Raw genomic sequence first — 22,387 nt, 5'->3', positions numbered from 1 at the left:
AATCAAGTCAGGGTCGTCAAGAGACCGAAACCCCAGAACCCGAATCAGGAGCTTTGGACAAAGGATGCTCCTATAAGACATTTAAGCCTTGGCCATTCAAGGGCACCGAAGGGGCCATTGGGCTCTACAACTGGATCGACAAAATGGAGACGGTTCTCTCCATTAGCGGGTGTAGTGAAAATCAAAAGGTCCTTTACGCGACCTGCATGTTCCAAGAAGCGGCCTCGTCTTGGTGGAAGCTTCAAGTGAAAACATTGGGACGAGAAGTTGCTCTCCACAAGACCTGGGAGGAGCTGAAGGAAATGATGATGAAAAAGTTCTACTCTCGCGCCGAAATTCAGAGTCTACAGCAGGAATTTTGGAACCACACCATGATAGGAACTGATATCGACGCCTACAACAACCGATTCAACGAACTTTGCCAGATGGTGCCGGATATGGCGAACACGGAGGAGAAAAAGATAGAGAGGTATATTTTTGGGTTACCCCATGTTATCAGGGTTCCGCTCAATGCCGCAGCGCCTCCAACCTTTGATGAGGCAGTGGCGCGGGCCATCACTCTTACAAGAGATACGGTCCGTGCGGGCATGTTGACCTCGCGCGGGAACGAGCAGCGAACCTCTGACTCCAAGAGAAAATGGAACTCTCACCACCGAGGGTCCGACTCCAAGCAACCACCATTCAAGAAACAGGAGAGCGTAAGGGCTTACGCGATACAAGCCCTGGAGCCGCCACGGAAAGGGTACAATGGGCCTCGCCCATGGTGCAGCAGATGCAAGTATCACCACGAGGGTGAATGCGCAAGCATCGTATGCGCCAAATGTAGCAGACCAGGGCACAAGGCGATAAACTGCCAGAAGGAAGCTGGAGCAAACGACAACTGCTACGCATGCGGGAAGCCAGGACATTTCAGTCGGGATTGCCCGCAAAAGAGAAACCAAGCTCGCGGGAGAGCCTTTGTGATCGGCGCTGGCGAAGCAAAAGAAGAACCGAATGTGGTAACCGGTACATTTCTACTTAACGACCATTTTGCATCTGTCTTATTTGATACTGGCGCTGACCTAAGTTTCATATCCACTGAGTTTAAAAACTCCCTAGGCCTAGCAACCAGTAGGCTAGACACGCCTTATACTATAGAACTAGCCAATGGTAGGCATATACGCGCGAACGAGAGGACTGAGGAATGTGTATTGGTCATGGGAGGTCACGGATTCAATATTAACTTATTGCCAATAGACCTGGGAAGCTTTGACATTGTGGTAGGCATGGATTGGTTAGTCGAGAACCACGCGGAAATTATTTGCCATGAGAAGCAGGTTCGGATCCCACTGTTGAGCGGGGAAACCTTAGTAATTCAAGGGGAAAGGAGTGGAGTTGCGATAAAACTCATTTCGTGTCTAAAGGCGCGCAAGTGCCTGAGGAAAGGATGCTACGCCTTCCTGGCGCACGTAGTAGAGAAGAAAGGAGATGAGCGAAAGATTGAAGACTTACCAGTGGTGCGCGAATTTCCAGAAGTTTTCCCTGAAGATCTACCCGGATTACCGCCACCGCGACAAGTCGAGTTTCGAATCGACTTGGTTCCAGGAGCTGCACCAGTAGCTCGAGCACCCTATCGACTAGCTCCATCCGAGATGCAAGAGCTATCCAATCAGTTGCAGGAACTATTGGATAAGGGTTTCATACGCCCAAGCTTTTCACCCTGGGGAGCTCCAGTACTTTTTGTAAAGAAGAAGGATGGTTCATTCAGAATGTGTATTGACTACAGGGAACTGAACAAGCTGACAGTCAAGAATCGGTACCCCTTACCGAGGATTGACGACTTATTTGATCAGTTGCAGGGATCCAGTTATTACTCGAAGATAGATCTACGGTCAGGTTACCACCAACTTAGGGTCCATGAGGAAGACGTGCCGAAGACAGCCTTCCGAACTAGATACGGCCATTATGAGTTCTTAGTGATGCCTTTCGGGCTAACTAATGCGCCTGCTGTATTCATGGATCTGATGAACCGTGTGTGCAAACCCTACTTGGATAAGTTTGTGATTGTGTTTATAGATGATATTCTGGTTTACTCCCGAACCAGAGCTGAGCATGAACAACATCTGAGATTAATTTTGGAGTTGCTGAAGGAAGAAAAGTTGTATGCAAAGTTTTCTAAATGTGAGTTTTGGCTTAGAGAGGTTCACTTTCTCGGTCACGTTGTAAACGAGAAAGGAATACACGTCGATCCTTCCAAGGTCAAAGCCATCGAGAATTGGGAAACGCCAAAAACACCAACTGAGGTGAGGCAATTCCTAGGACTAGCTGGCTACTATCGACGTTTCATTGAGAACTTCTCCAAGATAGCTTTACCTCTGACTGCGCTAACTCAGAAAGATAAGAAGTTTGATTGGGGCGAAAACCAGGAAGCAGCGTTTCAAATGTTAAAGCAAAAGTTATGTAGTGCGCCAATTTTGTCGCTACCCGAGGGGACGGACGACCTCGTCGTCTACTGCGACGCTTCACATCAAGGACTCGGATGTGTCCTTATGCAGAGAAACAAAGTCATAGCGTATGCCTCTCGTCAACTCAAGGCCAATGAAAGGAATTATACAACGCATGATCTGGAACTTGGAGCAGTTGTTTTCGCGCTAAAGATTTGGCGCCATTATCTTTATGGTACAAAGTGTTTGATTTTTACGGATCACAAGAGCCTTCAACATATATTTGATCAAAAGGATTTAAACATGAGGCAACGAAGATGGGTTGAATTACTGAATGATTATGATTGTGAAATAAAGTATCATCCTGGAAAGGCGAATGTGGTAGCAGACGCTTTAAGTAGGAAAGAGCGAGCAAAGACGCTACGAGTTAAGGCTCTAAGATTGACCATTCGCGCAGACCTCACTACCCGCATCCGAGAAGCTCAACAAGAAGCCTTGAAATCAGAGTTTGTCAAGAACGAATCCCTTGGGGGTATGATTAAGAATTTGGAGCTCAAAGAGAACGACACTCGATATTTTGCTAACCGCATATGGGTCCCTCTCAAGGGAGGATTGCGCGAGCAAGTGTTAAACGAAGCTCACAAAACGCGGTATTCCGTACATCCTGGCGCAGACAAGATGTACCAAGATGTTAAAGCGCTGTATTGGTGGCCCAATCTTAAGGGCGACATCGCGACGTATGTCAGTAAGTGCCTGACGTGTTCGAAGGTGAAGGCTGAATACCAGAAACCGTCGGGGTTGCTTCAACAGCCAGAAATTCCCATGTGGAAGTGGGAACAAATCTCCATGGACTTCATTACCAAACTGCCAAGGACACCTGGGGGTTACAACACGATTTGGGTTATTGTAGACCGGCTAACTAAGTCAGCACACTTCCTGCCGATCAAGGAAACCGATAAGATGGAAAAGTTAGCCCGATTGTATATTCGAGAAGTAGTTTCAAAACACGGAGTTCCGGTATCCATCATTTCTGATAGAGATAGTCGTTTCACCTCAAGATTTTGGAGATCGTTACAAGGGGCTTTAGGTACTCGTCTTGACATGAGTACGGCTTATCATCCCCAAACGGATGGACAAAGCGAGCGAACCATTCAAACATTAGAAGATATGTTGCGTGCGTGCGCAATCGATTTCGGGGGTAGCTGGGATACTCATCTCCCATTGGTTGAATTTTCATACAATAACAGTTATCACACAAGCCTCAAGGCTGCGCCATTTGAAGCCTTGTATGGGCGCAAGTGTAGGTCCCCACTGTGTTGGGCTGAAGTGGGTGACAAGCAAATGACTGGTCCAGAATTGATCCAAGAAACGACGGACAAAATTTTCCAGATACGGGATCGCCTTAAGGCAGCGCGAGACAGACAGAAAAGCTATGCAGATGTGAGAAGAAAACCGTTGGAATTTCAAGTAGGGGATAAAGTACTTTTGAAAGTCTCTCCATGGAAGGGAGTCCCCCGTTTCGGCAAGCGAGGAAAGTTAAATCCGCGATACATCGGACCATTTGAGATCCTGGAAAGGATCGATCCAGTTGCTTATAAACTCCATTTACCCGCCGAACTTAGTGGAGTTCACGACACGTTTCATGTATCCAACCTCAAGAAGTGCTTATCTGATGAAACGTTAATTTTACCATTGGACGAGGTTCATATCGACAAACAGCTACACTTCGTGGAAGAGCCTATAGCAGTAACCGATTGGAAAGAACAAAAGTTGCGAAGAAGCCGAATCAAGTTAGTAAAGGTTCAATGGAACTCAAAGCGTGGACCTGAATTCACTTGGGAAAGAGAAGACCAAATGCGCAAAAACTACCCATACCTCTTCCAAGGAATAGCTCCTACCAGCGACACCTCCTAAATTTCGAGACGAAATTCTCCTAACGGGGGGAGAATGTGACACCCGGTAATTTCCCAATCCCATAAACCAAGTAACCAACCTAACTATTAGGAGATTGTGTATGTTATGCGCGCCATTATCAGCGCGGGCATATGTTATATGCGCCATGCGCTGATGCGATGCGCGCCATGTTATTATCAGCGCGGGCAGATGTTATATGCGCCATGCGCTGATGCGATGCGCGCCATGTTATGATCAGCGCGGGCATATGTTATATGCGCCATGCGCTGATGCGATGCGCGCCATGTTATGATCAGCGCGGGCATATGTTATATGCGCCATGCGCACAGGTTTCGTGTTTTCATAACTTAATTTTATGTCGTTTCTGTCTAATGGGTTGCATACCTCTTCAATGATCAATAAGTAAAACTATGTTCAAACAATATCCTAATTTCCTAACTAAGACCCAAATCATTTACGCGCGCGTGGAAAACGGGAACTAACCTCCCCGCATGGCGGGAACATTGAGAGCTAGTTTGTGTGAAGCTCCAAGATGGAATTGACTTCAACATAACTGATCACTATGTTGAAATACCAAGACCTCATGGAGAATCTACAAATGAAACTCAACGTCCCTGACTACGAGAAGGTTACGCACCTACCCGCATCAAATAAAAAGGAGTTATGTACGACACCTGCGGGAAGAATCCTCGCGGGACACCTTAAAACTAAACCCTTTACGCATGAACGTCTGCACAGAAACCAACCACCTTTTCGCTTAAATCCAAAAGTTCAGCCTGTTAATAAACTCTGAGAACGCTGGTTCCAGCAGAGCCAGATGGACTCGCAGGATTCCTTATAAGGGCGCCTGCGCAGTGATACGCGCAGGATTCGTTACAAGGACGCTTGCGCGAAGACCAACTGGAGCCGCCGGACCCACAACGTTCAAAGAAATGGCCTCCACGCAGAAGGCTATACGCGCAAGGCTACACGCACAAAACACTTAGTCTATTCTTCAGATGTAAGGGGATTACCCCCGCCCAGAAAGAACCAATTGCGTGTTTCAGAGATTTTTACCTTTTGACTGCACACTGACTACAGTACCAGGAAAAGTATACTGTAACACGAAATGTCAGCTGTCAGCCGCACCTACTCTCACCAACCACAGTCCTGCATGTACTGTCAAATCCATCAGAATCTTTATAACCACTCCCTAGGACCATCACCCCCATCCCTAAATAAATAATAATAATAAACCCCATACCTTGTCATCAGTACACCCAATATAAATCAGATTTCAATCCCCTAAATCAAGGGATTGTGTTCCCTTGAATTTGACTATAAATAAGTATCAATTCTTGAATAAAAATATCACACAAACACACTTCAAACTCCTCTCTTAAACCTGTAATTCTGCACTAACCATCTCCCGAGCATCCGTTTTCAGTTCCAGTTCCATCGCTAGGTAAACCGAAACTTTAGTCTTGAGATTTACTTTTCTGACCAGCCCTTATATTCTTCGATTACTTGGTCTTAATACACATATTTCTTGTTATTTAAACATATTCTAGACTTCCAATTTCGAGGCTAACATCAGGAAACCCGAATCTCGTTTAATCTCTCTCTAAACCATCACTTAACAAGAATCACAGGTGAGTCTCACAGCCCCTATTTTCACTGTTTTTAAACTGTTTTCGGGGCGAGGGACACGTGTTTAAATTATGTTTTATCATGGTATATTTACAAGCAATGCAAACGATTATCTGTTCATGGTGTTTATCTTGGTTTTCAATGTAAGTGCGCAAGTTTTAGACAGTGATCACTCGTCAGTGGAACTCTAAGGGTAGGGACTACTGTGTTTGATCAACCCACTCGTAGGGGTCGCACCTCTTTGCATAGACGAGTGCCTAGTATGGTCATGGGGTAGTACTACTGGTAAAGCCCGCTCGTAGGGGTCGCACCTCTTTGCACGGACGAGCGCCTAGTTTTCCGAGCACAACATCCGCGCGTAACCCGCGGGACGGTATTGTTTTAGCTCGTAGTGGCAGCGCCACTTTGCATGGACGAGCCCGGTTTTCAGAAATGTCCGCGCGTAACCCGTGGGACGGTTTTATCAAGCATATGTTTTAATGGTGTTATCAGAAATATGTTTCAATATGGTTTTATCAAGGATATGATGCAATACGATTTATCAAGTCGCCAAAACTTGTGAACTCACTCAGTTTATACTGATTCAAATGTTTTTACGTGTCTTTCAGGTGATAATTAGTAGCGCAAGGAGTCACACATAGAGCACTTCACGCAGAACATCTATAAAAATGATTTTTGGAAGATTTTAGTTCTATCCCTTCCACACGCGTGGTTGTTCCCGCTGTGTAAGGGGATATGGCGCGGAAATCTTCAACGTTTTTCATATGTGGATGTTTTTATATGTAATTCTAAACAATGTAATGTATTTTGTACTAGACATTTCATGCGCAATGGAAAATTTATTTGAATGTTTGCAATGACCCGTGCTTGATTATCAATTCCCACGCGCGCGCGCCCGGCTGTTTCCGCCGTTTAGGGCCGGGTGTGACAAGGATAGATTTTCCTAAGAGTGGGACGATGTTGTGTTTGCCAAGGGTGTTACAAACAACCCCCCTTTGGGCTCATCGTCCTCTATGAGGCGTGTCCCATCATCCTGAACGGCACAAGAGTGCCTCTGATACCACCTGTAACATCCGGCTCCTCGTACCACCAATATTGTCCGCTCTGCCCAAAGAGCTCACGGATTTGTTTTTGGTTGCCCAGATGGAGACTTCCCAGGAGGTCACCCGTCCTAGTACTACTTCCACCTAAGCACGCTTAACCGTGGAGTTTTCATGTGCTCCACAGCCAACTAAGCCCAAAACGCGTTGGTGATTGAAGAGGCAGGACATTTACTTTTGAACCAAGGATCTCTCTTGTCCACAGCCGATGTGGATTTGCCTAAGAGTGGGCCGATGTTGTGTTTGCCAAGGGTGTTACAGTTATCAACCCAATGCATGTGTTGAACAACACAAGGAAATTCAATTTAAACTCTTCTCTTTCTCCATTATGTTTTTTCATTCTATCCAAGACATTTTGAATACTTATCCTTGAATGTTCAAATTGATTTCTAAACATATCTGCACATATGCTTGAGCCTAATCTTGGTCTGTTTTTTTCTACCACTGTTTCTCCACCAATTGGTATCCCAAATGCCTCATGCACTAACTGTAGTGTTATCTTAATAATATGGTTTCCCATATTTAATTCATTCAGATCATGATCATAGTTCATAACCAACCAATATGCCAATTGACCAGGTATTGTGGTAATCTTCATTGTTAACAATGACCCAAATCTCATTTCTTCAACCCATTTGTTTTCTTTTTCATTAATCACTTTAATTGCTTCAAAAATATTACCTGGTGCACACCTCATCCAAATCTTTGTATCTACATATTCTTGAAAAGGTTTTCTACAACGTGTTGTTTGAGGGTTTGGCCTTTTGGCTTTTTTTTCGGTGTTTCAAAATCTGAATCAGAATTGTGTAACTCTGCTTCTGATTTTCCCTTTTTTTTCTTATTATCATGTTGCTTGTGTTCCACCTTTTTCTTTTTGAATTTCAATGATTTGATTGGTGTTTCAAAGTCAGAGTCGGAAGTTCTTTCTTCGGCTTGTTTTCTTTTTACTTTCTTATTTGCAGGTTCATGCTCCTTTTCTGCAGTCGGTTCTGCATTTCTTTTTTTATTTTCAACATCTTCATACAAAAGAATATGATCAGTGTTGTCTAATACATTTTTTAGTACGTTCTCATGATTCACACGTTATGTTGTTAATTCAATTTTAATCACCCACTTTTTACTAAACAAAATTGAACATTAACACGTTCTATTTCAAATCAAAAACGTTTTAGTTACAGCTTATGCTCATTTGTTTGTTGTTGCAAATAAAAACAAATAACAACTTCAAACTTAAATTAATATATATTCTAGGGTAACAAATTATAGGTATACATTTTTTAATGCGTTCTCATGATTTATACCTCTATTTTTCCAACCTAAAAACACCTAAGAATTTTTTAAACGTTCTCACACGTTCTGTTGTTAATTCAATTTTAATCACCCACTTTTTTTACTAAACAAAATTGAACATTAACATGTTCTGTTTCAAATCAACAAAGTTTTAGTTACAGCTTATGCTAATTTTTTTGTTGTTACAAATAAAAACAACTAACAACTTCAAACTTAATATAATATACGTTCTAGGGTAACAAATTAGAAATGTTTTACCTGATTTTTGTACGTTTTGATGCCTGTCGTTTCTCGCTTTGGACCTTCGTTCTTTATCCTTAACAACAAGCTTTGTTGAAATCGAATTTCCGGCCGAGCTCGCATTCAACTCCATTTGTTTTCAATGGTTTTCGAGGTACTATGTTTACTGCAAAAACGTATTGACGAACGGAATAGGGGGTTTTATGGAAACTGATTTGGGGGAAGTTGGGAAACTGATTCGTGAAAGGGGAGGAATTTGAAATATTATTTGGACGGAATTGTCCTTTTGATAACCAGTATATTGTCAATTTCCTTTTAATTACAAGTTTGCCACCGCGTTCTATTTGTACGCTCCAGATTCTCGCGCACGTAATGTACGATAGTATATTAGTGTACATTAACCACCCCATATATATATATATAAGGATTCAATTAAAAAGAAAGAGTTTCCTATGAATGGTAAGAACCAATAGATTTTTAACATGTGTCATTACAACATATGATGAAAGAACAAATCTAGGAAACTATGTCGGTTATAATGGTAAAAGAGTAATTCTAGGAAACTATGACGGTTTTTGATAATTTTAAATCTCAACCATTGATTAACATGATCCAATGGTTATGATTTATTCCTAGTCTTCCTATGAAACTACTTGTTTTTAGGATAACCCTCCCCTATATATATATATATATATATATATATATATATATATATATATATATATATATATATAGCAAGGTTAAAATAAGAAGTAAAATTATCCAAAGTAGTGTAAGGAATGGTTTTTACCCTTAAAAAAATAAAACACATCGAACAAAAACACACCGAACTAACAAAATAAAACACACCGAGCAAAAAACACACTAACAATATCCACCATCAGATGATCACACACCGAACAAAAACACACCGAACTAACAAAATAAAACACACCGAGCAAAAAACACACTAACAATATCCACCATCAGATGATCACATCCAACGCCCGATATTACTTCTCACACTACTTATTCTAACTCCACCCTATATATATATATAGGGTTAGTATCATTTAAGAACTCTTAATAACTCTAAACAACCAAACATTTTTTAAAATTTTTTTATTTATTAACATTATTTAAGAGTAGTTTTATCATATTTTATATAAAAAAAATTTATTACATATATAAATAGCAAGTTTACATATGTGTAAAATTTATGTACTAACAAATTTACATAGGTGTAAAACAAAACATAGATATGTATAAAAACTAATTTTCAAAATTGTAATCGTAAATATAGATATAAAAATGATAAAGCTACACTCAACTAACATTAACATACAAAATTTTTTATAAAAAACGTTAGTTTCAAATTCGTAAATAATTTAAGGGTTATGTAATGATACTCATCCTATATATATATATATATATATATATGATGAATATCATTACAGAACTGTAAAATTATTTAAGAACTTGAAGGAACCTTTGAAAACTAATGTTTTTTATAAAAAAATTTGTATGGTAATGTTCTTTGAGATTAGTTTTATCATTTTTTATATCTATATCTACAATTACAATTTCGAAAATTAGTTTTTATACATATCTATGTTTTGTTTGACACCTATGTAAATTTGTTAGTACATAAATTTTACATATATGTAAACTTGTGATTAATATATGTAATCAAAAAAACTTATATAAAATATGATAAAACTACTCTTAAATAATGTTAATATACATAAAAAATTTAAAAATGTTTGGTTGTTAAGGGTTCCTAAGAGTACTTAACTTTTTTACAGTTCTTAAATTATACCAACCATATATATATAAATACACACACCCTAGTTTTTATCCCCCGTATTACGGGGGTTGTTTTATATTGTTTGTTCTAATATTTATTTATTTTTTAATTTATATTTTTTTTATTGTATGAAAGTTAATAATATACTTATGGTTTGATAATAAATTGTTTTACAAATAAATGAGATGTTATAACCTGGTTTAAAAGCTATATAGTTTGATGAGACCCAAGACCCGTTATTTTTTTTACTATGAAATTGGTTTTTTAATTATAGATAATATATATGAAAGTTAATAATATAGTTATGGTTTGATGACCCAAGACCTGTTTATTTTTTTTACTATCAAATTGGTTTTGTAATTTAAATAATATATATATATATATATATATATATATATATATATATATATATATATATATCTTTTTTAAAATAAATAAGATATTATTTTTTATTATATCCTATTTTATAAGATTTTTACATAAATAATTTGGTGAGAATAATTTTTAATTAAATGAGATGTTATAACTCATTTAAGGAATATTTGGGTTTGGTAACACCCATATCCATGAATTCGGGTCAAATGCATGAGAAGCCTCCATTTAAAAATCAAGCAAATCTGGTGACTCCAAAAAAAGAGGGGAGCGACCACATCGCGACACGTAGGATTTTTATATCTTCGTTTATATTATATATATATATAGCTACTCCTTCACAAATTCTACTATTCATGATTTGTACAAACTTCAAAACTTAACTTACAACTCTTCTATGCACATACTTTTAAAGGATCTTGAAGTTTAATCTTTTTCAATATAAGTCATATCAAAAGATTTTGAGCGAGATCATGTTCCATTATCGGTCAACGAATTTGAGTTTTGTTTTTGTGTTGTCTGTATTTATTGCAATTCCACACTGCGATTTCTTTAATTTGTTACTTCATAATGTTATCATCAACTGATTTCGTGGTAACGTTTTTCTTTGGTTAAGGTTTCACACACCGTCGCAACACGAGGGTCAAAATACCAGTATGTATTAAAAACCAACATTTCATACTCACATTAAACACCATTAAACAATTGTTCAATATAATTTGCAAGATGTCCAAGTAGCTTATGTTTTGTTTTTACATGATCATTTTTTGCAAAACGTTTGTAGATATCCCTTCTTATTGTTCAATACCTTGGTCTTATCTGTCAAAAACATTTGCACTTTTCAACCCCATTGTTCCGATCATTCTTCATACAACACAGTTCTGATGGTTTTCTTCGACTTAACCACCGGTCAACCGCCGATAGTTGTTTAGGAAACGGTGATTTACGGTTGTTTGTTTGCGATGACGATGGCAATGGTGATTTACAGTTGTGATGGTTGGTGGTGATTTACGGCTTGGTACAAAGTCCTAACTAGTTTATCCTGAATAAACGAGAACTAATGTTTTTGTTACTTAATATTTTCATAATTCTGTTGTTTAGGAAATTGATGAGGAGAGTTGAAGTAGTTGATTGGTGATAGGGATTGGTGTTCTACAAAGGTATCCTGAATAAATAAGTTGTTTTTATTCTCAGTTGCATTTCTTTGGACGATACATTATTTGGTTAGGGTTTCGTTTTCGTACATTAGAAAATGTTGATGTAAAACGCGTAAGTATTTTGTGTAGTACTTAAGAGCTTCAACAAGTTGTTCGTTAAAAGGAGGTGTTTAAACCCTTTCGTTGCTTTTCGTTAATCTAAAGACTTTCTTTAACGTTTTAACACTAGGGTGGTAACGTTTCAGTGTTGGTTGTTTTCTCCCGAGTTTATGCCTCCACAGCTAAGCACGTGTTAAAAAAACTAGTTAAATTAAATGAGAATGCATTCTCATCATGACTGATGACACAAGTTTTCTTCAAAGATTGAAAATACCCACCAAATGGTGTTGACTTTTAACACAAGTCAACAAGCTCACTGACCATTTAACCTAACCCGACCAGACCAGCCAACAAGCTCACCGAATACATTTAGTTTTCATGAAAGTAAATATAATTAGACACTACGAAAGCAATTAAGTTTAAAACCGCCCCCTTCTAAATCGTGCCTAAGCTATGGCAGCAACCGCAGCACCACCCAAGTGAGCAGATCCTGAGATTTGACTATTTCCCTGAAACAGTTGACCATAACAATTACACACATAAAATGTAAAAAGAAGCAAGTGGCCTTCAACTTCTCATTTGACTTTCCGTTAAAGAAAGTCAATTTTTCTATTTTGAAAACGAAAAATAAAGTCAACGTGTATTTCTGTTATAGACTTGTGATTTCAGATTTAACATTTAAGAATCATACCTCTAATATTCTCATCACATCATGGCCAACTAGAAATATCCCCTGAAACAAACACATGAAACAAACGCGTAACAAATACGGAAAAAAAAACCCTAAATTTTGCATGATTTTTGCAGTAAAATAATGATTTCATATTTACCCATTACATTCAATACAATATGACCATTATACACTTCACTTTCTCATTACTCCAAACTCTCATATACTAATGCAAGATTTAAAAAAAGGGTTTAAATGTCATAAATTTAAAAATGGGTCATACGTGTGTTTGATATCATGATTTTTTATCGTGTAAATATGATACTATATATTATACCAAGTTTTAAGGAGACATATGAAATTATCAAAAAAAAAAAGTAAACATACCAGTAAGATAGCGGGAACTGGTATTATGAACTCAAGATAAATAGCTTTTTTAGGATTAAGAAAGATATCAAGTAGCATGATAGCATTCACTGCACCACTTGCTCCCTAAAAGTATGAAAAAACCAGTTGCAAGTCATATGTAACGTCATTAGGCGATCAAACCTTTGTAAAACGAAAACGTTTTAACGTACCAGCCCTGGAACTCTTGAAGGGTCTGGTTCAAACAATCGCCTGTTCTGTTGTAAACAAAAAAAAAACTGCATCAATAAAGTTATACCTTAGTTGTGAAATTTGCTTAAATTTTTATTTATTAATAATTAATGTGCCAAGCAATATTTAATAATCTAAGTTTTGTTAATATAGGATTCATTAGATTCTATGAATTCAGAATACACTCTAGGCAACTTTCAAACCATTTCTCAGTTTAGCTTACTTTTCAGAGTTTACCTACTTGGCCCGTTAAGAAGAAAATTATAACCTATATTAACCCGTTCACAAATAAATCAGTAGGCTTGTAAATGAGTCGAACAAATACGCACATAGGTTGTTCGTGTTCATTCGTTAACTGAACAAATGAATGAACGATTGACCCAAACGAATAATTACAGAGGTTGTTCGTGTTTGTGTTCTTATTGTGTCCGGTTGTTTAGAAAATGAACGTGTTCGTGTGTGTTCATGCTCGTTCGTTAATAGTATTAACAAACGGCTCATGAAGGTAGACAAACACAAACGGTCATAAATGAACGAACATAACTGAACATAGATAAATAAATATATAAGAGCATAATTAAGCAAACACCATTTAAATTAAAAGTAAACAAGGCATCAATTTGGTGAGCCTAAAAAATAGTAAAACTAGGCTAAATTGTATTGGGTGATATCTTTTTGATTCATAAAACTAAAACTAGATTGCTATGGCCTAAATAAATATATATTTAAACGTAAACAAACAAGGCTTTACCGACAAGCATAAATGAAGTAAATAAACAAACATAAATGACTGCAAAAGTTCTGTTCGTTCGTTTAGCTTAATGCACAAAAAGTTCTGTTCATGTCCGGAAACGAACTTTCCGCCAAACAATTCACGAATTGTTCACCGAACACTCGCTTCGTTTACAGCCCTACATAAATGGTGGGTCGAAATAGTCACACCTCTATGTATGCCAATGATAGTCATAGTGCAAAAACAAATATAACTGGTGTGCTATGTGTAACAAAATTATTAAAACATACGGGATGGGGCGAAGCAAGTGACAAATCAAAATAATTCATAATAAATTAATTCTTAAAATGGTTAGAAGCGTTGTTACGCTTGTACCTTTGATGATGTGGCCAAAAAGCATGGCGCACCAAGTAGAAGGCTGAACCAACAAAAGCCCCGGCTAGGTATAATTTGAGCAGAAATTCAGGCCCGAACTGGTATCCAATTTGTTTAATGAAGCAATAAAAAATACTAGCGATCAAAAGTGTTAATTCAAGTAACTCTGTAAACATAAATCCTAGCTTTATTATATAATGAACTTACACTCCTCCCAAAGAAATAAAGACCGATCATGTTTGAAACGATATGTCCAACTTCGTTATGACTGAATGCAGACGTTATCATGGTATGTAACCGTCCACTTTTAAAGTTGTCCAATTGTATCTGTACTGATCAAATGATTAAATTAGTGACACTGATAAGACTAGGTCATTAGGTCATGGTGTTTTGATAACAAACAACATAAATATATAGAACTCACCATGAAATTCTTCATCATGAATTTAGGGTCAGCAACCCTCCATAACAGAAACACAGCTACATTTGTTACGATCAGGCCTATTACAACACCATCAGTTGTGAGTCTCCTTCTCAGCTGTGACAACCTGTGAACATAACAATGAACATGTTATCATACGTAAACATGCTTACACTGATTCCACAAAGCACAAAGTTGTAAAGGTGAATTACTACAAGATATTATGTGGAGAAAACTATTCACTTTATGGCTAAACTGTTGCCTTCAGATGATGAAAACGTGTCACCTTGGATTTACAGAAGCAATGGTTTGAAATACAAACACGACAATAATCAGTTATTCACTTTATTCAAACAAAAAACAACAAAACATATAGTTTGATCTGTTGGGTTTCGTAAGCCTTGGGTCGGGTAAGACGAGATCATGAGAAAGAGAGTGAGGCGCACAGGTTTGAGGGGCTGCCAGCCCTAGCCCATTTGTCTGTTTGTTTCTTAAACACGTGGACACTATATTTGTAATCTCAAATTCTCAATATATACACGCCAATGTACATGTAATCATTTATCACTCAAATAAAAGACTAACCTAGTTGCCCTGTGGACACGTGTCAGTTCAAACCGAACCACGTTAAATCCCTGTGTCGTTTATTGCTTTCGTTCGTGTTCGTGTGTCTTTAATCCTAACATGATCAGTATTGATACTTAAAAAGAATGTGCTCTTCCTAGGGTTCTTGATTTTAAACCCCCCCCCCCCCTCCCTCTCCAAATTGAACCAACAAAACTATAAAAATAAAAAGAATTACATTATCAAGTGATAAAAAGAGTATAATAATCCATTGCAAGCATAATCCACTTCACAAATTATACTTTGCAGAAGAAACTAGCAATTAAACATAAAAATAAAAAATTACCAATCTTTCGGAAACCAACTGTTTGATTGAACAGAAAGTTGTGTCTACTGAATTGATCTCTTAAAGACCCAAACTTCTCACAATCCACTTCACAAATTATACTACAACTAGCAATTAAACATAAAAATAGTAAAAAAAAATAAAAAAGAAATTACCAATTTCTTTGGAAACCAACTGTTTGATTGAACCGAAAATTGTGTCTACTAAACTGAGCTCTTAAAGACCCAAACTTGTCAAAACCCAAAACCCACTTGTTGGTTTCTTTCAACTTCAAGAAACCATCAAATAAAACCCGGTTAAATACAACCGGGTTTGAAAGACATTTCATCAAACACCTGGTGGGCACTTCCTGAAACTGCTGAAAACAACCTGTGTGGTTGGAGAAACTGTGGTGGTGGTGGTGTGGTGTGGCATTGGTGGTCCGGTGGACGGGAAGTGGGTTTGATCGGAAGGTTTGTGTGACAAATTTTCTTGGGTTTTGGGTGATTAGTTTAAGAGTGAATAGGTTACGCATGGTGTGATAATATTATAGTATGCGAATGAATTCGAAATACTCAAGATGTTTGAAAGTTGAAGCCCTAATTTATAAATGAAAACGAAGGTCATTTAGTGTGAGATACTATAGTGTTGACATGTATAAACTAACTACCTGAAAGATGAAAAACACCATGGCACAAAAGGAAATGTGTGAACTATACATAAGGGTTTAAAATTTAAAATCGGTTTGGGTTAAAACTGGTTTGATTTGGTTAACAAAATTGAAAATTGGTTTATGATCAGTTTGTTCGTGTTGAAACATATTTCTTGGTCAGGTTATGATTGGTTTCGGTTCGATTAACCGATTAGAATCGATTTTGATAGGGGTGTCCCCGTTGGGGTAAGCATGTGTCCCCGTTGGTGGGGCTAAGAGACAGTGGCTTCGTACCGGGACAGGTGGTTTTGAGAGCGAAATCTAGGAAGGTTGCTAAGCATGAGACAACGTGTTTGGAGAATCAGCACGTGTTCATTCCATTTGTCTTCGACACTTTTGGATCCCTAGCTCCAGAGGCGGTTTGCTTTTTGGAGCGGGTGCAGAAGGTGGTCCACAGTGACTCGCAGAGCCCGAGGAACCAAGGATTTATATTTAGTAGAATAGGCTTTGCGATTCAAAAGGGGATAGCGGCGCAGCTTGTTGCTCGCTTATCCATTATCCAGATGTAGCTCGGTTTGTGTTAATTTCAAACCAGTTTAGTTTCGGTTCTATTTCTAGTCGGTTCGGTTAACAAACTACTTTTTTTTCGATCGGTGACTTTCACATTTAAGTTATCTCACTACGCGAACACGTCGCGCCCCGCCACCCCACTCAGGCCAACTATGTTGACATGATCGGGATCCACGCTGGCATCCGAGTTTGGCTTGGCGATCCCAGTAAAACCCAGTTGGCTCACCCCGCCCGAAAACACGACAGGTTTTAATGCTCGGGTAAAATCCGGTCGGAATCAGGATTTGAACCCGGGGCATCCGGGTTATCCATCATGTTCCTAACCATTAGAGCAAGTCCCGATGGTTGGTTAACAAACTACTTAACAATATATATGTATAATACATATATTTTTAATTATTTATTTGTATATTTTTATGTATTTTAAATGATAGTTTAAACTAAGGGTGTGAATTAAAGGTGTGGGTTTGAAGCCAACAACAAAAAGTTTGTTTGGCTACCTCTGCGTCATTAAATGCTATGTCGAGTTAGTAAGAAAGAGTATGTGAGTCACTAGTATTATTTGGTTGGACATCTTAATAATTATACATAATGACTATTTTACTTCTTTTGAAATATTTTGTGCTATGGAGTAAACCAACAAAACATCTTCATTAAATTAAGATCAATTTTAATCTATAGCGACTCCAGCAAGTAAATGTGTTAGCGATGGTGGCTTCTGATGTTACAAGCAACAGTTGTGCTATTGTGCACAATGCCAGAATCCATAGTAGAACAGCGATGGTGGTGTTGCTTGAGAACGCTAGTTCCCAACGATGGCGACAATGTTGCAACGTAGCTCGAGAAGAAACTAGTGGTTGTGGCAAATGTGGTGGTTCCAACTGAGGTTTATGAACTCAAGTGAGAGGCAAAGTACGATAACATCATTTTGAAACTTAACTTATTCATTAAGAGGTTTGTTGCCAGGTTTAGAGGTATTAATGTTCTAAGTAATCATGCATGTTTTAAGTTGTTACTCTTTCCATATCTTCCCAAATACACATCCCCTGAGATGCAGAAAAACAAACCTTTTATCACAGTTAAAATTAATAGGAGGGTACGTTTAACACAACCCATAATTAAACATCACTCTATCCTCATACAGGTGATGTGTAGGCAAATACAAAATTACGTTTCTAGCCCTTTTAACAATGACCCCCTTGTTTACACTCAACATCACACAAGCTTGAAATATACAGACATGCTTATTATTTTAACACGGATATGTTATTTCTACACATTTTGCATAAATCGTGAAGATTTAATTTACCGCTTGTAGAGTGTTGGTGGGTGTTATGAACTTAATGCGTACACTTTTTCCACACAGATAAAGCCCGGGCATGTTTGAAACGAAATGTATAACGCCATATTGACTGAAAGCAGAAGTTATCAAAGTATGATACCGTCCACTCTTAAAGTTTTCCAGTTGTACCTGCACAAATGAAATAACAAACATTTCATACAGGTCGTGTTGATATCTTTTTTAATCCAGAATAACTTTTAAGCAATTAGTATGTCATATATGAATACATTATTTAGAAAACCGCAACTTTGGGCTGCCTTTAATCTGTCTTGGTTTTCTTTTAAGCTAACCTTTTTTATTTGGCGCGTTTGAGAAAACTTTTCATTTCCAACTAGTTTTTCAAATTTACAACCGGACAAAAACCTCTTTGACTCATTCAGATTACACTATTCTAGGTGTGTGTCTAGGGGTGTAAATGAGCCAAGACCGAGTTTGACTAGGCTTATGAGAACTCGAGCTCGGGTTAACGGCTCGTGAGTGGTTTTTTCAAGCTCAGGCTTAGCTTGGTTATTATTTATTAATTAATTTAAATACATGTTTTGTTATTTTTATATAATTTAAGAAAAACCTTAAACGAGCCTAAGCTAGGTAGTGCGGAGTGGAATTAATACATTGAAGTCCAAAAAGGTAAAACTTAAAAACACATACCCTGTAGGCTAGGCTGGATAACTAAACAAGCTTTAAATTGATATTGTCTCGAGTAAGTAGCAGCTCGTGAGTGGTTCAGCTCGTTTGCACCCCTAGGCGTATCTGTATTAGAAACCCTGGACTACTTAACTACATGCAATAAATCATGGGATGGATGGATGATCATCAACGCGAATACTAATATTTCAAATGTACGTTTCTTTTTATGAAGAAATTAAATATGACGTATATCAAATTATTTAAATAAAAATAACAAATTTTTCAAGTAAATTAAATTCCATACCGATTATAGTTATTTCGTATGTCTGTACGTGAGCATTTAAAATCATGTTTTTTTATAGTTTAGTTAGGTTCACTCATAAAATACATGCTACAAAACCAAGGGACTGAGCTTATTAGTAGAAATTAAATGCTCTATGTCAGTCATGTGTCTTTTATTATCTATCTATAGTAAATAACAACTCCCTGTTCAAAAATTAGAAATCACAAATCAATTGATTATCTCCACTTGGTCATATATGACTACTTAATGGAATTGATATTGATACTAATTCTAAACATTTGTAACAACTCCAGCTACAGCTTATGGAGCATCTGCATCTGAACCTATACAAACAGGGATAATATGCAGGTTAGTTTTATCTTCAAAAAGTTCACCATTCAATCATTAATATAGGCAATAAAGCATCTAATTATGGTTATTATCAATTTATTGCGGATGATAAGATCCATGTATAATAATACGTTTTCTTTGAAATGTTCTGTAGGCAATATAGTATCTAATAACAGAGAAATTGAGAGCATGAAAAGAACCAAATAATATGCTAGCTGCAGTTAAAATGGAATTCATGACACCTACAAGCGAAGGATGCAGAAGTTTCATTATGATGCATTTTAATATCATCTTAACTGTTTGTTTATGTTTTTTATATTATTTCACTTGTATTTGATTATTTTTAACCAGCCATCGATCTCCACATACCTGCATTTTGTTCTCCTATTGTTAGACATGGCAGCACATGTTCTCTCCACAATTATCCAATATCATTATAAGGTAATCAATTTTTTTTTAAATATATATGAAACTGCTAATGTTACAAATCGAAGCATTATATTGCTATATATGTGCTTAATGCAGTCATGGGATGCTTGATCTTAAAGAGTTGTCATTGGTCAGTGGCAAAGCCGCATGCATGATTATGTGTTCATGTATTGTGGTTGTTCTCTTTGTGGTTTGCAGCATTCATGTGATGATTCCTAATGTGTTTTTTTGTTGCTATATTGTAGTGTAAGGTTTCCGTGTGGAGTTGGTTTTATCTGTTGCTGCTGCCTAGAGATTTAAAGGTAAATGTTTCTTATGCATGTCGTTTCGTTTAATCTTATTTGAATCCATGGTTTAGAAACACCAATCGGTTTGCTTTTTTGACCAATATGTTTTGTGTGACTGGTGTATGATGACATGCAAGTAGCTAAAAAGGTTTGATTTTTCTGCTTTCTGCTTTTGGTAGTTAGGTTTTTTTTCTAATTAGATTTGATTATATTAATGTTACACACTATTTTTGACATTAGCAAACTGAACGCGCCAACACTAATGGTTCTTTCTTTATTCCCTTATTAACCAGTGTGTTTCATTTGATAATTTTTAGTCTTATGAGTACTTTTTGTTGTGCTTTTATTATTTGTAAGACAGTTAACATTTGTTTAAATTGCTAATCATGTGAATAGTAACAAGGAATGGGACTCATAAACTTATATTTGTTAACAGTATTACGATACTATAAATATTATGGTTCTATATATTGTTGTTTAGAGTACTTCAACCATAATATTTGAAAACTAAACTTCACTGGCAGTGAATCACTAATATATTCACCGCAGAAAGTAATACTGAAATCGAGCTGATGAAGATTTAATAAAGTGGGTATACACCAAGAATTTATTACAGATTTTGTCGTACATGTTAATTTTACAATTCTAAAGGTTTAAATTGCATGTTAATTACCATACACGGACTCAAAACCTTTGTTATCTCTATCTCTTGAAATCCGACTAAAGACTCATGAATTTGTGATTTGTAATATATTGAAGTATAATGCGAAAGGCAAACCTCGATTGAGATATGTAGTTAATTTCTTATTTAGATACTGACGGTCAATCTGATTTTGCGAGTATTGTTATAAACTAAAGTTTTATGTATATATATTTGCTTTGTTTGCTTGTATGTATCGTTCTTATTTGGTGTTCTGAATCAAATTACTATATTGCAGAATTCGCACCATCAAGTTTTGGATATAGAGGCTAAGAAGCCAGTTAAAGATGAAAGTCAATATCTTGGTGGTCTTAAATAAGCAAGAGAATGGTAAGCTCATAAATCGACATGATCATATATTCAGTACACTTTGATGCTGGCTCAAAACAGACGACAGGTCAATTGATTTCGGTGGGCTTGGGTTGACCCGTGAACAACCAATATAGAAGTTCTAGATTTTGCTGAACCTATTTTATTTTTTTAAAGGTTTTTGATGTTTGTGTTTTATTTTAGTGATGCATTTAGGCTTTTAATTGCTTTCTTTAGTTTGTAATTAAGGTAGTCACTTTAATGGGCTGTTGGTTAACTGACGTGGTTTCTTTATGCTAAATTCTAATACAAATGGGTAGGTTGTCGTTCAAGTAATTTGTAGTGTGTCATGACCATGGTGTTATTGTATGAATTGTTTCAAAGGTCTGCATGTTTGCATTACCATTAAAAGATTGTAAGACTATTTAGGATGACAAATGGATTTGTTAAGTGACCAGTTTGTAAAATGACAACATGTATAGAGCAATCATGTAGATTTCTGTTAAAACTATAGGTAACATATATGGTGTTTGTTTTGCCTATTTGCTAATGGTATGTATGTATATACATCAGTTGAAGTTCTACGTTTCAAAACAACCCCGGCGCATGCGCCGGGCAAAAGAACTAGTTATAACTATTTACAAGTACATATGAATTATCCAAAAAGAAAAATCTTGTCTAATCCAACCAATCCAAATCCGACGGTTTGGGTTTTCTGTTTTGCGTGTAAATAAAACAGAAAAGGTTAAAGCGAACTTATAAATTTTTATTATTTATTTTGAAGTATAAGTTATGATAATATAATATATACTTTAGTGATTATCAAATAAAGTATAAACTAACAAAAAGAAAATCGGACTAGATTTATTATTTTTTTCCAACTTTTCCCAAATTCAAAAGCCAAAACGAAACTAAGCCCGATATAAATCGAAAAAACCAAAACAAAAAAACCTTAAACCGAACAGTTTTTAAAAACTCAAAAACTAAGATTTCGATTTAGCCCAAAATCAAACTGAATTGACTTATGCACACCCTGAATATACAAGTCCAAAGTGTGTTAAGAGATTTTCCTCATTGAATCATCTTCCTTCGAAGAGATAGTTTTACTCAAAATACATACATAATTCACAACACACATAGAG

At 37.0% G+C, this 22,387-nt stretch overlaps 1 pseudogene across 1 annotated transcript; it reads right to left on the bottom strand.

The window, feature by feature from the left end:
• Positions 1 to 12,156: 12,156 nt before the first annotated feature.
• LOC143529652 (RHOMBOID-like protein 12, mitochondrial) lies at positions 12,157 to 16,352 on the bottom strand (annotated as a pseudogene). Its single transcript, XR_013134707.1, has 8 exons — positions 15,872 to 16,352; positions 14,810 to 14,933; positions 14,593 to 14,712; positions 14,386 to 14,495; positions 13,259 to 13,303; positions 13,068 to 13,172; positions 12,702 to 12,743; positions 12,157 to 12,519 (listed from the first exon to the last, which is right to left on the bottom strand). The product of XR_013134707.1 is annotated as an RHOMBOID-like protein 12, mitochondrial (transcript).
• Between the last annotated feature and the right edge of the window lie 6,035 nt (positions 16,353 to 22,387).

Source organism: Bidens hawaiensis, unplaced genomic scaffold (assembly GCF_021521415.1).
Source record: "Bidens hawaiensis isolate Kalapana, Puna unplaced genomic scaffold, B.hawaiensis_p1.1 tig00008634_1, whole genome shotgun sequence".
NCBI classification, from domain to species: Eukaryota; Viridiplantae; Streptophyta; class Magnoliopsida; order Asterales; family Asteraceae; genus Bidens; species Bidens hawaiensis.
This window is presented reverse-complemented; position numbering and strand designations above follow the sequence as displayed.